The sequence below is a fragment of the Delphinapterus leucas genome, chromosome 9 (assembly GCF_059928025.1).
Source record: "Delphinapterus leucas isolate spDelLeu-1000000601 "Yukka" chromosome 9, BTC_Dleu_Yukka2, whole genome shotgun sequence".
In the NCBI taxonomy this organism is placed as follows: domain Eukaryota; kingdom Metazoa; phylum Chordata; class Mammalia; order Artiodactyla; family Monodontidae; genus Delphinapterus; species Delphinapterus leucas.
In genome coordinates this window covers 35,139,711-35,157,293 of record NC_143137.1, presented here as the reverse complement: position 1 = coordinate 35,157,293, position 17,583 = coordinate 35,139,711, and the positions used below count along the sequence as shown (strand labels likewise).

At 36.0% G+C, this 17,583-nt stretch overlaps 1 protein-coding gene across 6 annotated transcripts in view; it reads left to right on the top strand.

The window, feature by feature from the left end:
• The window catches only part of FOXP2 (forkhead box P2), a 538,178-nt gene that overhangs the window by 220,443 nt on the left and 300,152 nt on the right, over positions 1-17,583 (top strand). Inside the window, exon 1 of one of the 6 annotated variants that reach the window (XM_089917489.1) lies at positions 15,294-17,583. This exon is cut by the window's right edge and continues 31,188 nt beyond it. The exons of the other annotated variants lie outside the window; for them this stretch is intronic. The gene's annotated coding sequence lies outside the window, so the exon portion shown is untranslated. Of the gene's footprint in view, positions 1-15,293 lie in introns of those variants that run through there. 6 annotated transcript variants of the gene reach the window in all.

Below are 17,583 nucleotides of genomic sequence, written 5' to 3'. Positions count from 1 at the left end.
ATCAGACTACTTCTGAAACTTTGTTTTAAAGAGATAACTACTTCTATGAAACCCACTCCTCCTTTAAGGCTTGGGTCATTCAACTGTGTCACCTTCTACCTCTCCTCTCCATTGTCATCTACTGACCTCGACGTCACTTCTCACATTCAGTGAATAACTTGGCACAGAACTCAGAGTCTTCCTCCCCATTCCGTATCTCATCATCATACTCGGTGATATTTTTAACTATTTTTTTAATTGAAGTATAGTTGATTTATAATATTACACTTGGTGATTTTTGAGCTAATATGTGTGACCCATCTCATACAGTAGTTTTACAGTCTCTTGACTGGTCCACATGGTCTTTATTTCTGCTTTACTTTAGCAACCCACTCCTATTGTCACATCTTGAACTTTGTCATTATCTGAAACAGCTTCACTCACCAAATCAAAAATCCAGTATTTCACTTTCTAGCCATTACCGTATCTCATCAAATCTTTTACTTCCTTACCCCCACTATATATTCACTGGCGATGAATTTCTCTCAGCCTTTCTCCTTTTTTCATATTAACATTTCATTCACCCTTCTGCTATACTTGATTGGCAAAATGCCAACAACACTGCCGCTACACCTACCAAGACTGTGCTTTCTCCGCATTCCCCCTCTCAGACTGTCAAGGGGAACAAATAAGCTTAAATTGCTCTTGTCTTAAAAACAAGGGTCTCCAGCATTTATTGTTTGTAGATTTTTTGATGGTGGCCATTCTGACTGGTGTGAGATGATATCTCATTGTACTTTTGATTTGCATTTCTCTAGTGATTAATGATGTTGAGCATTCTTTCATGTGTTTGTTGGCAGTCTGTATATCTTCTTTGGAGAAATGTCTCTTTAGGTCTTCTGCTCATTTTTGGTTTGGGTTATTTGTTTTTTTGGTATTGAGCTGCATGAGCTGCTTGTAAACTTTGGAGATTAATCCTTTGTCAGTTGCTTCATTTGAAAATATGTTCTCCCATTCTGAGGGTTGTCCTTTCGTCTTGTTTATGGTTTCCTTTGCTGTGCAAAAGCTTTTAAGTTTCATTAGGTCCCATTTGTTTATTTTTGTTTTTATTTCCATTTCTCTAGGAGGTGGGTCGAAAAGGATCTTACTGTGATCTATGAAAAGGGAACCTTCTTGCACTGTTGATGGGAATGTAAATTGATACAGCCACTATGGAGAACAGTATAGAGGTTCCTTAAAAAACTAAAAATAGAACTACCATACAACCCAGCAGTCCCACAACTGGGCGTATACCCTGAGAAAACCATAATTCAAAAAGAATCATGTACCACAATGTTCATTGCAGCTCTATTTACAATAGCCAGGACATGGAAACAACCTAAGTGTCCACTGACAGATGAATAGATAAAGAAGATGTTGCACATATATACAATGGAATATTACTCAGCCAGAAAAAGAAACGAAATTGAGTTATTTGTAGTGAGGTGGATGGACCTAGAGTCTGTCATACAGAGTGAAGTAAGTCAGAAAGAGAAAAACAAATACCATATGCTAACACATATATATGGAATCTAAAAAAAAAAAAAATGGTCATGAATAACCTAGGGGCAGGACGGGAATAAAGATGCAGACCTACTAGACAATGGACTTGAGGACACAGGGCGGGGGAAGGGTAAGCTGGGACAAAGTGAGAGAGTGGCATGGACATATATACACTACCAAATGTAAAATAGATAGCTAGTGGGAATCAGCCGCATAGCACGGGGACATCAGCTCAGTGCTTTTTGACCACCTAGAGGGGTGGGATAGGGAGGGTAGGAGGGAGGGAGACACAAGAGGGAGGAGATATGGGGATATATGTATATGCATAGCTGATTCACTTTGTTATAAAACAGAAACTAACATTCCATTGTAAAGCAATTATACTCCAATAAAGATGTTAAACAAACAAAACAAGGGTCTCCCTGATCCTATAGATGATATCCCAGTTCTCTTTTATTCCCTTCAAATCCAAGTTTCTAAATGCTTTGCTTCTTCTTTTTCCCCCTCTATATCATATAAGTTTGTTAAAGGAGTTAAGAATCTCTGTGAATACCTGCTCAGTTATTTTTAATCCATTAAAAGTTCTGAAATTGCATATTCATGAAAAATATACAAATGACATCTCATAGTTATTTTTTTAATGTATGGGATTTTTTTTTTTTTTGCGGTACGCGGGCCTCTCACTGTTGTGGCCTCTCCCGTTGCGGAGCACAGGCTCCAGACGCACAGGCTGAGCAGCCATGGCTCACGGGACCAGCCGCTCTACGGCATGTGGGATCTTTCCGGACCGGGGCACGAACCCGTGTCCCCTAGCATAGGCAGGCGGACTCTCAACCGCTGCACCACCAGGGAATCCTCTATATGGGATATTTTTTAAAGGCATATGTTGTGGAGAGAGTGTGTATAATTGCAGCTTTGATGTTTACATTTAATGGCAATTAAAATTATTTTCATATCTGTAAATAAATGAACATTGTTATTGCTTTTCCCACCACTGTTTACAATTCTGAATTTTATTCTTTGGGGAAATGAATAAGTCATCCATCTATAATTATAAGACATGACATATCTGTAACTAACCTTCTAACTTTTGTTCTCTGTGTTTTTGGGTATTACACTGGTAGAAAATACTCTTTTGTCCTCAGAAGCAGCCCTCCCTCCCCTTCTAGGATTTAGGGAAATAAAAATAATAGGCACTCTTTCAGAAACAAGCCAGACTACTGGGAAACTGAGCATCTAGCCTGACCTGTGTGGGCCCCTCTGTGGAGTCCACAAGTACCAGGTTAGTTTGGCCTCCATAGGTGGTTCAAGTCTGGAATGAGATCAAACTTGACTCTACTTTGATTTACCTGTCCCATGGGGAGGCTGGAGCTACTTTGGGCTTTTAGGCTTAGGGCCTTTTCTATAAAGGTACCAGAATATCCAGTAACCATATGTGTGGTGTTTACCTTTGTTCTGCAGGAACGGAAATAAAGAATTCATATTTTTAATAATGCACTTAGGTCAGAGTTATTTCTCTGAAGAGTTTTCCTGTTTTCTGTGGCTCAGATGAGATTCTTTTGGAATGTAATGAAGACTGCATTTTGGGCCTGTCTTTCAGTGAACTGAAACATGCCACAGAGCTGATTCTTATCTGTAGCAAGTCATTTATGTCATTTTAAAAAATAACTAACCTTTGATCTTGTGTATCAGCTGGGAGACAAACTAGACTTTGTGTGTCTTTATGGAGCAAATGCTATATAGCCTGTTGAAGGGGATGGCCAGGGCTGGTTGAGGAAAGGGGTGAATAGCATTGTTTCTTACACCTATAAGAAAAGTACCTCTGTACCCTTAAAAAAAATGCCCTTTAAAGCTCTCTTCTACTGCCCTGGACTCTCTGCTTCTCTCATTTGGCCATTAACTTTTAACATGGATAATCATTTTGTTTACATTTTGGTACTTCAGATGCCAAAATCTTCAAGTGATATTTAACTCTGTTCAAACCACTTCTGTCCTCATTTGATGAATTTCTGACTTTTTTCTTGCTATCATTTTTAATTAGTCAGTTGGTGCCATTGTTATCTTTATCACTGTCATTACCTAACCAAGTGCCTCCAATGAATTTTACAGAACTAAAGACTTTTCCTGTTTAAGAAGCCCCGAACTATAAAAAGTAGCCTTACTCTCTCATTGCAATAAATAAATTAATCTGTAAATAAATCAATAAAATGTATCTTCTAGCACTTGGAGCAGCTTCCAGTTTCAGTTAAGTAACTGATTTTATTCTTACCACATATCTGCATACTGTCAATTTTGTGTGCTACACAGGTTGGCTGAGTGATTAATTTGGAAAATAATTTCATGAAATGACTAATCATCTTGTTTAAGCTACACGATATAAAGGGCATTCTGTTAATTCAGGGTCAGGCCAGAAGGTAAGGCAAGAAAGTGGCCTCTATGTGGCTAAACTTGAAAAAGTACAGTTGAGAAATTAAATGAGGACTCCAGGAAATAGCACCTCTAGGAAATACTTCCAGGAAGTAACACCTACTCAGAGAGTGAGGAATGATTGCCGGTTGCTGTTAATGCAAGCATCGTATGTGTAAATATTGGCAAGCTTGGAAGCTTGGGTTCAAAATCAAGGAAAGCTTTGTGAGTACCACATGTTATTGCAGATTTCTTAAATGGTGTCAGTGAGAGCAGTAGAGAAACATTTTTTATCAATTCAACTAATAAAACAGATGCATCCTTCTAATATTTTTGTCAAAGCCGAATAATGATAGTTGTGATTCAAAACAATGACAGGACACTTTTTGGCATAATATAGACGTAGACTTATTAAATTATACTCATGATTGAATGAATGATTACCCATCTAAAAACAAAGGGAAATGGGGCTAGTCCAGTGTCACTCAGACATTTTCCTCAGCTGAAGGTCTCTTTATTTATTATTATTATATTTATCTGTATGATGTGGGGAGGGGTTAATTTTTGCCAGTGAAGAGCATATTTCAACCATTTGCCAGTAAGAGAAGAATCAGAATTGAGAAGCCCCCAGTCTTAGCTCACAGAATTTCTTGGAAGAAGTACAGATTACTATCTAGGTTATTGCCCTTTTTTTTTTATAATAACTTGATTAACTTTCAGGTTTCTTCTTGGCTGTTTGAAAACCCTTATAAGACTATAAGGCTAGATTCTCTTATGCTGGGAACTTATTATAATAATACATATAATTGCATATATTTGGTGTGCTTAAGTAGTACAAAGTAGCATCATGTCTTGAAAACATACTGCCCCTAAGTTAAATAATTGCAGACTGCTATCACCTGGGATAGATTTCAGAGTGATAGGAAATCCACTTCAGATGGCAAAAACAGAAACCGGGATTGATTAGTTCAATTAACTGGAAATCAGAAATTAGTTTGGGTTTCAAGATTGGTTTGCTTTATTGGTTCAGTGATGTCATTAAGTATCTGTCTACTTTGTCTACCACATCTACTTTCTCTTCACAATATCAGCCTTATCCTAAGGCTTATCTTAAGCTGTCTCCCTTTTGTGGTTGCAAGATGGCTGCCCACTACTCAAAGGACTACAAGGTTCTCTAGCCACGTCTCAGAAGAGGAATAAGGAGTGGTTTCTATAGCTCTTTCAGAAACTAGAGAGCTTCTGTCTTAGAGGTCTTCAGTCAATGCCTTCTCCAGTCTCAGTGAGCAGAACTGGGTCATATGGCACCCACAGGAATCAGTTTACAAATACACTGATTTCATAGGGTCTATATCTACGGGTACTTACATATTGACCCTGAACATACTTTTTTTCAATATTTATTCCACCGAATATTCTGAGTAGCAGCAATGCAGTTTGGACAATTAACGTTTAATTAACTTCTTGCTTACAGCTAGTTAAGAAATTGTCATTTGTCCCAATTTTTGTCATTGATAAATGAGGAAAGGTTGGCTGGAGGCGACTAGGAATGTTCTACCTTTCTCTTAAGAGAGAGTGACAAGAAATGTGCCTCCACCCCCACGTTCCTCTGTTTCACTCCTACCTTCTCTCCCTTTCTCCTTCCGTCCTACCACTTTTGGTGGAAAAAAAGGAAAGAAACATGTTGCCTTTATTTCTCCTGGTAGCCATCTTTTGACTGTGAGAATAACCATCTATAGGATAAATCCAATGCTGTGAAGCCTTCATGACATTGTTGAGTCACTAAATCAAACCCACCCAACTACTGACTTTCCTATTATATGCAAATAAAATTCCTTCTTCCTTAAGCCAGAAAATTAGGTTTTCTAATGCTCATGGCCAAAAATATTTTAAGTAGTGCAATTTTTAAGCCAAAATGTCAGTTATCAGGAAAATGAAAATCGATGTTGTAACATTACCACAATATTTACTGTACAGATTACGATGTGAAGAATATAATCAACTCTTAATTTTCCAAGCTAATAAAGACAAGGAGAATAATGTGTAATTTAAATTTGCAAAATATTCAAAAGTCATTTTAGTTTGGCTTTGGGTAATAGTTGGTGTTCTATGTACAAAGGCTTTGATATGCTTTGTGCTCTTAAAACAGCAGTGAAGATATACTTCATCTCTTTTAGGAAGTGCTGGTAATTTTCTAATTTGTTTAGTCTCTTAAGGGCAGGTACATCTTTTTGGAGTAGAGCACCATCCTTGTCAGCTAAGATAGATCTGCCCTTCCTTCCTCTCTCTTCAGAGGCTTCTCTCTTCCTCTGAATAGAGCAGTGCTTTGGCTTCAAATGATCTCCCATCAGAGAAATGTTAGGGAAATATGAATAAACATTAGGGACAGTACTCAAATCATGATCAAACTATATAACGAATTATATTTGGTGTTAAATGTCAATAAGAACTTGAAAGCATAATTTGCCTAGGATAATTAAGAATTGATTTCAGTCTCTTGTACGAACATAGAGAAAAACATACAGGGAAATGCCTCAATGGACTGCATTCTTTCTAACCAATATAAAAGAATGGTTGACAGTATAAAAGGAAAGAGAATGTTTAAGATAGTTGCCATGTTAAATTAGAGTTTGAAATGGCCAATGAAGAAAATCCTCGTTTTGGTCGGAAGCAAACTGTATGCCTTAGGGAGAGTAGACTTCAAATATAATTTGTTCAGCCATAATAATGATAGTTCTATACCTAAGAATGCTCAAATTATAAAATAATTATTTCAATGGAAAAAAACTTTTAGGAGCAACAGAGTTGACAACAATTTGTTTTTTCCATAGACATTTTAGTAACAATTTTTAAAATAGCAGTAAGTGTGCATTCACACAATTCAGCAAATGTAACATTTCGTGACATCTAAGGATCTTCTCATTACTTTTGGCATTGTCATTAATTCAAAATATCTTAAACATTATTAAAAAACTTTGCAAAGTGTTATGAAAAAGTAAAAGCCCACTCAAAATAAGCAGCTGAGTTGCTTATGGAACGCATTTTTTCCAAGACTAGATTGCTAGTTCTTGATGAAGATTGAAAGGTAACAGAATGGGCTGAGTAATGCAAATAATATTTATGTCTTTTTTTTTTTTTTTTTTTCGGTACGCGGGCCTCTCACTGTTGGGGCCTCTCCCGTTGCGGAGCACAGGCTCCGGATGCGCAGGCTCAGCGGCCATGGCTCACGGGCCTAGCCGCTCCGCGGCATGTGGGATCTTCCCGGACCGGAGCACGAACCCATGTCCCCTGCATCGGCAGGTGGACTCTCAACCACTGTGCCACCAGGGAAGCCCTATTATTTTTTTGTAGTGACTAAAATCTACTTTAGTAAGAATATCTGAGGATCTAAGTGAGTCCATAGCCCAAAATCCTAAAAGGGAGCCTTAAAATTCTAACGGTGTTGATATGATGAAACTATGATGACCTGTGGGGCGGGATGGGGCAGAATATAAGGGAAAAAAAGACAAGTAGAAAAAAATCTGTGAACTTAGAGTATATGGTTAATAGAAAATTAGGATTCATAACCATGAGAAAACATCAGGCAAGATAAACTTGAGATTGGTGTAAGGCTTACAAAAATGGCAAGGAAATTAAAATTGTAAGCAGGTCTTTTATGAGCCATGTTCAAATAGAAAGAACAATGCATAGATTTATTGCTTAGAATAAATGGTGAGATGTTAAAAGATTATGGTAAGATAGTAGAACGCAAGTCCTACTTTGCTTCTTTTTTATTAAGGAGAGTGATTTGCAATGGGTAGAAAAAACAGATTGCAGAGGAATTCTAAGCTAGGTGAGAGAGAATACTTATACTTTAGTGTCTAGGGTCATACAGAATGCAAGTACTGAAACAACTTATGCTTATCACAAAACCAAGGTGGGTGATGCTTGAAATATCAAAAACAGGAAGAATTTAGACAAATTGAGGTGAGCTCAAGGGACAAATTTTTAAAAGTAGAAAAGCTGGATGTTAGTAGAACTGTTCAAATTGGTCTTGTGATTTTTGATAATTAAGTTGAAGGTGTGTGAGTGTTTAGAATTGTTGGTATTACTAAAAGCCATGTATTTTTCACTAAGGGTATGCTACATAAAATCAAACTTGTTTTCTTCTTTGATAGAATACTTAGTGAAAGCTGTGGATATAATTAATCCTGATTATAGCAAACCTTTTGACAAAGTCTTTCAAAATATTTGTGTGGACAAGTTAGAGAAAAATAGATTGTAGAATTAAATGGAGTATAGCTGCCTCCATACTGGATGATCATACTCTAGGTTTGCTTGTTAATGGATGGATGACAACTAGAAGAGAGGTCCATGATTGACGTGCCAGAGACCCTATCATTTCCAACTCTTATCATTGACTTTGAGAAAAATGTAGGAGAGACCTCACTATCAAATTTAAGGACGATATAAGGTTGGATAGCAGAGTTAATATAATCCTTATTCAAGCAGGTCTCAATAGGATCATAGACCAAAACAAAGAAAGTAGAATTTAATAGGGATTCATTCATTATTTTTTCTATTCAGTGTTCACTTATTAAGTGCCTTTTATACGTAAAGCCCTTAGCTTGTTGCTGAAGAGGCAAAGATGAATAAGACATGTCTCTGTTTTAGAAGTATAGAAGACATTTTTAAGAAATAATTGTGATTAAATATAAGCCTTGCTATATTATAAGCACATACATTTGTTATGGAAGCATAGGTTTGTGAATAAATAATGGATTGAGTGGGAAATACTAGATACAGGTTTTTGGATGAATTACAAAATAGTAGGCATGCTTAGTTTAACATTATGAGGGGAAAAAAATGTGTCAGTGACATAATGTCAGTGCCTTAAAATATAAATGAATTAAAAATATAATGTTCAAACAAAGTAAATAGAAACTGTTGTATCCTGATCTGTGCTCACCTTTCAAACGGATGTGATTAGAAGTGAAAGAATACAAACACAGATATGCAGATCTAAGAGGAGATGCCAACTAAATAAACTATCTCTAGTGTTAATAAGGAAAAAAGCTTAACAGTTGACTAAACTATGACTGTCCAATTTTTCCATGTTACATTTTTTATTCTTACTCAATCTTTTTTAAGGTTATTCATTAATGATGCTTATAATCTAATCATAATTCATCCTCTAGGTTAGAAGTTACCTTCTTTCATATCCCTTCCCCTGTTGCTGATGTGTGTGTATGTGTATGTGTGTGTTTCAAAAGTAAAATTTACGCCAATGATAAGAGAAAGGAGCAAACTTGTGATTGCTAAGGGATAGATTTATTATTCCTGTTTATAAGGGATACTTACTTGTATGTCTTCAATTATTTTCATTAAAATTTTTTTGTTAGAAGTTTATTTAATTCAGGTTCTTCCTCTTAAGAGACATTTCGATTTAAAGCTGACTTTTAACCAGCGGAATTCACCTCAGTTGAATTAGCCTTAAGTACTTAATGTCTTTTTGAAGCTCATTTTCCCCTTCAATTTTATAATAGTTTTGCGGTAATCACGGTAGCGTTTAATTTCATGAAATTTGTTTCTCATAACCGATTTGTTTAAGAAAGTGTACTTGAGAAAGCAAAAAAAAATGTTTCTCATATCAATATATTGAAGTTTGGTGCTAGTGTTTCTGGTCTTCAAGGTATACATTTATTTTAATCAGTGACCAGTTAGCTCACTGGGCTACCCATGTTGTTAATGAAGGCGAAGTCGTGGGTTTCATATAGGTGCAGGCCAGCAAGCCTCTCTTTGTTATGTGGCAGAGGATATACCCCTCACCCCAGCCAGCTGGCTGGCAAATGTGTGCAGTTGGTGACAAGGAGAACTGGGTGAGACTGTGTAGATGGATTGGTGCAAATTCATCACCATAGCTAGGAAAATAACCCTGAGCGAATGTCTCCCTAATGGACAACACATGGTTGTTTATATTCAGTTGAACTGTAGATATATAGTTTGTCATTAATCTTACTTACAGAAAATCTCACTTATATTTAATAGATAAAATGCCTTCCTGCTTTAATTCTTTTGGATTAAAATTTTATAACTATATTTGACAGATATTTCACATTTTGTTTTCACACAATATCATTCTTTTACGTGTAAAATTTCATAGCTTTTTAGGACATTCTGGATTTGCAACAGTCTTGTTTAGTTTTTAAGACCATGGGCAAAAATCACATGAGCATTGATGGTTTTGATGAGACTAAGTCAGTCTGTGCTGAATATCAGTTGTGAAAAAATGTTTAATCAAGCACATAATCTTTGGCTAGTACCATTCAGACATCCCTTCCTCTGCATTTATTAGTATGATTTGGGTAAAAGAGTAAATTTAGTACTGTCTTGGTATTTGGAAGTCTGTGTGCTTTAACCAGCACAAATTAAATTAAGCTATTCACTACTTTCAAAAAGGGTGCTTAATAATGTTGAGTAAGCTTTCAAACTCCGTTTACTTCAGCATACACTAATTACTCCCATCTAATCATGCTGTATCATGTAATTAATATGAACATAGCTAGGATCCACTTTTAATTTTTTTTCTTTCCGCAGGCTGTCATACAAAATAGCATTACATATATTTAAAAATTAAAATTTAACAAACCAAGTCTAACTTTTCCTTTAAAAGCAGTGTACATTTCATTTGGTCATCTCAGACATTGCATAAGAGGCAGCTTTAGTATAATTGTATGCATTCTCTTTTAAAAATGGTGAGTTTAATTTAATACAGCCAAAACCTATTTTATTCTTTCAGCCTAATTAATCATCATATATCAAAACCTTAGTTTTAGAACAACTAGTTTATGGAGTGTACACAGTGAATTCCTGTTAGGCTCAAAATGGCTCTTTTAAACCTGTCCAGAGTTTCGATTCTAATACAAGATGTAAAATATAAATGTTAAAACTGAGTACCACTATTGGTAAGGAAGTCTGAGAGCCATGGAATATATAATTATCTGGGCTTTTCAAAAATTAAAGCTCTGTGGTTTTCACTGCATAATTTTTTACATTGAAATGACTTCTGTGTTTAGAGAAGATTAATTTCTTTAGATCTCTAAAAGACCATTTTCAGACCACTAGGATCTGACAATAGCTCTTTACTGAGATTTTAAGTTGTTTCAATCTAATTTTTACAATAAGCTATAGCACGGTACAATTGATAGCAACTGTCGTGTAGGTTTTTTATTCTTAATGTAGTATCAAAATTTCCCTATAGAAAGTGCTTGGTACTTCTCATACCTTATTTCTGAAAAAACAATTCTATACTTGCATTCTGTGGTTATTTGATATACCACACACACAAAAGGAATATATTTAATTTTTCAGTGTGTGTGTGTGTGTGTGTGTGTGTGTGTGTGTAAACTTAGGAATGTGCTACTAATCATTTTTCCAGAAATTCCTATTTTTATGAGTTTTAGAGTTTTTACAGTCAGTATGAATTCTGTCAGAGTGCAGACCCACTGACAATACAATCATTTAAAAATCTAATTACTTTCACCTGTTTAAATAAGTGAACTTCATGCTGGAAAACGTGTGCAAACTGCCACGGGAAGTAGTTGAACTCTCGCTCAAGGAAGGTTTTCCAGCATCTTTTTTTGTCCCTTGAGGTGTTTATGTCCTTTTAGAAGTCTGTATGGATTTGGTCTATAGCCACAGATTTGTGACTAAATGACTGTGTGAGCGAAGCTACTAAACAGTAATAAGGCTTGGATTACCAAGCTGTTTGAGGTTTATTTCAAAAGCTTCATGTCTGATCTCATTAGAATACCTATGGGTACAAATGTTGTTTTTCTCTGTATGTTCTAAACATAGAGTAAATGATAGATCATAATTAATGTACTAAAAAGGCACATTTTGCCTCTGTTTTTATTTTACATAATTAGTTCACCTAAACCTAACAAATACGAATTTGTTTTCTTTTCCTTTTTGTTTTTTTGTTTTGTTTTTAACTAAAAAGCCTGCCCTGATATTATATAGAAAGAGAAGATGAATGTTTGTCACTGAACTCCACTGGATTTAAACAAATCAAAACAAAAGAGAATAATTCTCTAATAGTTTTGCAACACATTCGAAATGTAGTCGGTTGTTTGTTTGGGAAGGTGAGTGGAATATGTGTTATGAAATTTCTCAGCAGCAATCATTACACATTTTCATTCGATAGACTTTTAAGCTGTCACATCCTTATTTTCTTTTCCTGGCAACAATTATTGCGTCATGAAATGAAGATAATTGTAATTTTGTTTTGTCTTGATGCCATTTATAAGATGTGTTATACATATTATTACCTCTCATTCCTATTAGATTATTTTTTTAGTAAAATTAGAGTTTAGTTGATTCAGGGGAATTATACTACTGCCTTTAAAGCATTATTAGCCGTTTGTTAAGATTGGGTATTAAGGAATTCAAATGACCAGGTCCTTTATTTTAATAGGGAAACAAATTCCACTTAACTATTTTGAATTTTTTTTCCTCTCTTCGACTGTGTAGAAGCACGTACTTTGTGTGCAGGCTAACTTACAGTATATGTGTGTGCCTGTGTGTGTGTGTTTTATATCAGGTGTAAACGAATGCTTTTAGAAAATACGATTTACAAGTATAGTTCAGGAGTTTTAAACTCGGATGCCTTTGGGAGCTAAGGAAGGCCCACAAATGATTAAAATAGGCTTTTGTCAGTAAATTAGGAAGTGATGGAGAAAGACAAAACTGGAGATTACAGGCCCCTGCTAAAGGTATTCAAATCCAATTGTTTTAAAATATGCTGTGTTCTGTCATTATCAAGGAAAACACTTTGACTGACTGGATTTGGTCTTCAGGACACCAGCTGAGACTTCTAAAATGCCCAGCTTTTTTATACATCCTCAGCTAGGGATCCTCTGCCATGGAGGAATCACCATTGTGGCTCCTCCAATCTGATGTCCTTGCTTTCACGAGAATATCAGGATTTGTCTGCGTAAGAATTAGTTTAAGTAACTAAGAATTAGTTACTAAATATTCTACTCTGAATAATAGAGCTGTGAACTATAAAACAAAATTAATCTTAAAATTAGTGCTTTAGAATACACACAGTTACATCGCTGCACCTTTGTAGATCTTTACATCCTTGAAAGCTGTTTCTGCTGAATCCTGAATACAAAAGTTTCTATCCCTACAACAGACACACCTATCAACTATTCTTTGATCCTCACTGATGTGCTAATACTACTTTGTAATTGTGTCAATTAATATATTAGTAATAATATAATTCCATTGCTTTCACGCCAACATTTCCCTTTTAAAATTGTAGAACATTGTCCCGTTGTAGTGAAGACAAGAGTATCTATGTAAGAGGACTAAACAAGCCCTGTAATACGACTGGCAATTACATGAATACACATGTTATATATGTGTGATTGTATACATAAACTGTAAAAATTACATTTTTTGATCTGGCTTTGTACATTGAAAAATATCTGTTTTTCTAAAAAATTACCTATCACACTGAAATTAGTGAAACAGACACATTTGTTTGGGCCTAAGGGCAAGTACTATTCCAGTTTTTATAACTGTTAGTAAAACATCTGTCTGATTTTAGAAGCTGAAAGGCATGTTAATTATTTTCTTTAATTTTTAATTATTATTTTTAGTTGCAACGATACCCTCACTAGTCTAAAGTGACTTTTGAAACCTGTGTTATTTACAGTATAAATTTCTAATTGAACTAAATTATACACATCAGATTGTACTCCATGGCATATATGGAATTTGAAGACAAATTCAAGATTGGGTATTTCACATAGATCACAGAGAACACAAACTGGGGATGCTATTTAAAATCTGCTGATTGATATATGTGGCTTTATTTTTAAAACTAAACAAACTTCTGCTTAAAATTCATTGTTTGATAGAGTGCCATTTTGAGAATATAGGTGATTTTAGATCATTTATGATCACTGAAGAATAGCATTACAACAATTTTAATAGTGATTATGTAGGTCCAGTTTTGGAGGCCATGCTGATCATAGTCAGAGCTCCACCATGTGTGTTTTTGAGGAAGGGTGGCAGAACAGTGGGTGTAAGTCCCTCTACCATTTTGAAAAGATCTCTAGTCTCTAAGGGGACTCATAAGGAGGACTGAGAAGACCTAGTGGAAGGTCCAGCCTTCCACTGGAGGTGGCTAGTGAACAGGCACATACATAAAATCAACAGCCACTGCTGTAATTGTAGCATTGTATTGTATGAAAATAAATTATGTGGCAATAAACAGAACTGTGATGTTGTTGTTGACTAGGGTGCTCTGACAAACATTTCTGTTACCTGTTGCCCTATAATAAACCACCCCCAAACTTAATAGCCCAAACTAATAATAATAATTTATCTTGCTCACACAAATCTAAAGTTTTGGCAGGGCTCAGCTGGAAAGTTTGTCTCTGTTCTGCATGGCTTCAGTTGGAGCTGCTAGACTGAACCTGTAGGATGGAACCCCTTCAGGTAGCTCACTCACAAGCCTGGCAAGTTGGTTCTGGCCGCTGGCTGGGAACTGAGCCAGGGCTGTCAGCAGAGTGCTTTGGTTCCTCTCAATGTGGGCTGCATGGGCTTCCTCACAGCTTGGCGACAAGAGTTCCGTAGAATGTTCCCAGGTGGAAACTACAAGGCTCTGATGCAGCCTTGAAAAGTCGAAGAACATCGCTTCTATCTCCCTCTATTTGTCTAGCAAGTCAGGAAGGCCAGCCCATTTTTAAAAGAAAGAGGATTAGACTCCATCTCACAATGGCAGGAGTGGCCAAGAATTTGTTGCCATTTTCAATCTACCACAGCAAAGGGGGTGAATTGCAGCATTGCCTGGGTAGAGGGGACATTGATATGCCAAGAGTTCTGCAGAGTGCACTGGGAGCAAGCTTCCTGACTGTAAATACCACCACTTCTGCAACCAATTTCTAACATACAGGTAGCATGTACTATGGTATGATGGTACTATGGTCAGATAATACACTAAATGCTTTATAGGCATTTTTTCAATTACATTTTCACAACAGTCCTTGTAGGTGGATGATGATATTATCTGAGGCACAGAGAGGTTCATAAACTAGTAAGTGGTAAACCCAAGGCTCGAATGCAGATTGTCTTCATGCCACAGTTCATACTCTTAACCACTATATAATATAATCTCATGTGAGATGGCTCATCTGTCTCCCTCTTTTGACAACCAGTCTATGAAAATACTACTTACTCTGCTTCATCTAAAAGCCACCTGTGAAATGACTTACTTGAATACAGAAGTCTGATAACTAAGAGTTTCTCTAAAATAATTGTCTTTTGAAAGCATTAGAGACATAGAAATGCCGTAAAGATGGAGTTCTGTGTTGAGAGCAGGCACAGCTTACAAATGGAAAGCAAATACACTATGTCTTGAAGAAGGAGGTCCCAGGATGCTAGAGGCTTGTGTTGGGAGCTGATGAAGGATGCTTATCAGCAGGCGAGTCAAAACGTATCTGAATCATAGTTGGGAAGGCTGAGGCTGGAGTCAGGAAAATGTTCACAAGAGCCGGGTCTGAAGACTGAAGCAGGAATACAAACCAAAGAACTATTAGTGAGGTGAGAAGTTCTGTTGACTTCGTAACTTTGACCCTTGTCCTCTCCTAATCCCTGCCTCTTGTGAAGCCGCCTGTCCCCTTCTAGGACTTCCATCCTGATGCTTATCTGGTCTGAAATCTGTGATTGTTAGGCCCCTCAGATGCTGCAGTTTGTCTGTAGACCAAACATTTCTGCAGTATTGACAACTGAAACCATGCCTGCCAGCACCTGCACTTTCTTGTTTTCCTCTTCCTGCTAAGAGTAAGCTGGTCTGGCTTGGGCACTGCTGAAGAAAGGACATGAAGGCCCTAATAAATGGCTTGACTCTGCACGTAGTGTCACTCTCCTTAATGACTGCCCTAGTAGCCAAAAATAACCAGGAAACTATTATAACAATTTCTACATTATATCAAAAACTTACCAGAATAGAGTTTTCCCCCATGTGATTCTGGTATATAGAAATTTGGTATCCTTTTGTTTAAACCCCTATCAACTGATTTCTAAGACACTGTATAACACATTAAATTTTATTGTATTTATTATGTATTTATTTTACTACACTGTTAATTGCTTCCCTTTATATGTAGATACCATTCATTAATTGCCTCTATGTCAAAAAATAATATTCAAGGAGTTATATTTCTCTGCTTGTTTCTATTAAAAATTCAAAGGTGTATCCTAATGGAAAACATTTTGGCTTGAGGTTGTTAGTATATCACACATAAAAATACATTAGGAGAGTAAAGAAAAAGTGTTTAATCTTCTGATTAAACCCAATTACACTATATCTATTAATGATACTGAGTTGTACTTGTTCAAAATTCAAAATATTGGAAAAAAATAATGTTGTCTTTTGTATTGTTCCTGCGTTGTGCTTTAGAAACTTGATTCAGTTTTATGTCGGCCTCGGATGTTGTTTTTTTCTACTTTTAACTTTTTTTTACTGCCTTGTACTCTTCCCAGTATGTGAATTTACCGACCCTTCAGATGTATTCTCGTTAGGTCATTGTATGGTTCATTAAAGTGTCCTTAGGCAGATAGAGATCACACAGGTTTGAAGAGTACAATCCTTCTCTGAAGTGAAGGAGTCGTGCCCCAGTGTCTTTAGGGGCATTCACTTGTCATGCAGTTGGCTTTTGGCCAACAAAGATGAACAAATTAGTAGACTGTACCTGTGTTGGCCCTGTTCCTAGTCTCATTTATGTAATTGATGTCTGGTGGCCTCATTTTGGATCATTAGCATATCAACATAATGTCTGAGCCTGGCAAAGTGCTGCTTGTTGTCAGACATTAGCAATTTACCATAACATAGAAAGCAAGAGAACCTGACATTTTAACTGGATTGATGGCAAAAATCAAGATGGTAGCACAGGAGGCTCAAATTCAGTAACTCTTAAAGTTCCTGTGTGTTTGAAATAGTTAATAACAAGCTTAGATTTGTGTTAGACTGTTTTTCTATAATAGAGAAGGCACGTTTTGTTAATAACAATACTATAAATATGGGGTTCTTTTAAATATTTTTAGGTTCCTTCACATTTCATTAATTTCATTTTCATTGCTTTCATGTTTAGTCAGTGTACATGTTTGTTGGTACCTATGACTAATTGTAATTGTTTAAAAAGAACAGGTTTTTAAGCCAAAAAAATAACATATTTGGAGATGGTTTTAATTTTAGTGAAAGAATTTAGTGTGAATTAACCATCTTACATTGCTTGAGAAGAATCATAGGTTACTTTATAGCCAGTCTGAAATACAAGCTTGAAATTCTCTATTCCAGATTTGTTCTCATGATGTATCATTAGTTTACCAGCTGTTTAATAATGCAAAACAAAACAGTTAAATAGACATAGTTCTTATTCACTTAGTGCTTCTAATTTAAGGTAGGTGACACAGACAGGGATGTTGTAACATTTACTACCATAAATATAGAATAAAAAGAAATAAAAATACTTTAAGAAATAAAATAAACATATGCAGATAAGTTATACTTGATGTAAAGGATATGTATTTTTAGAAGTGGATAAATAAACGCTGCATCTTGTAGGGTTCTACTTTTATGACCCACAACCTGCCACTTAATTCCTC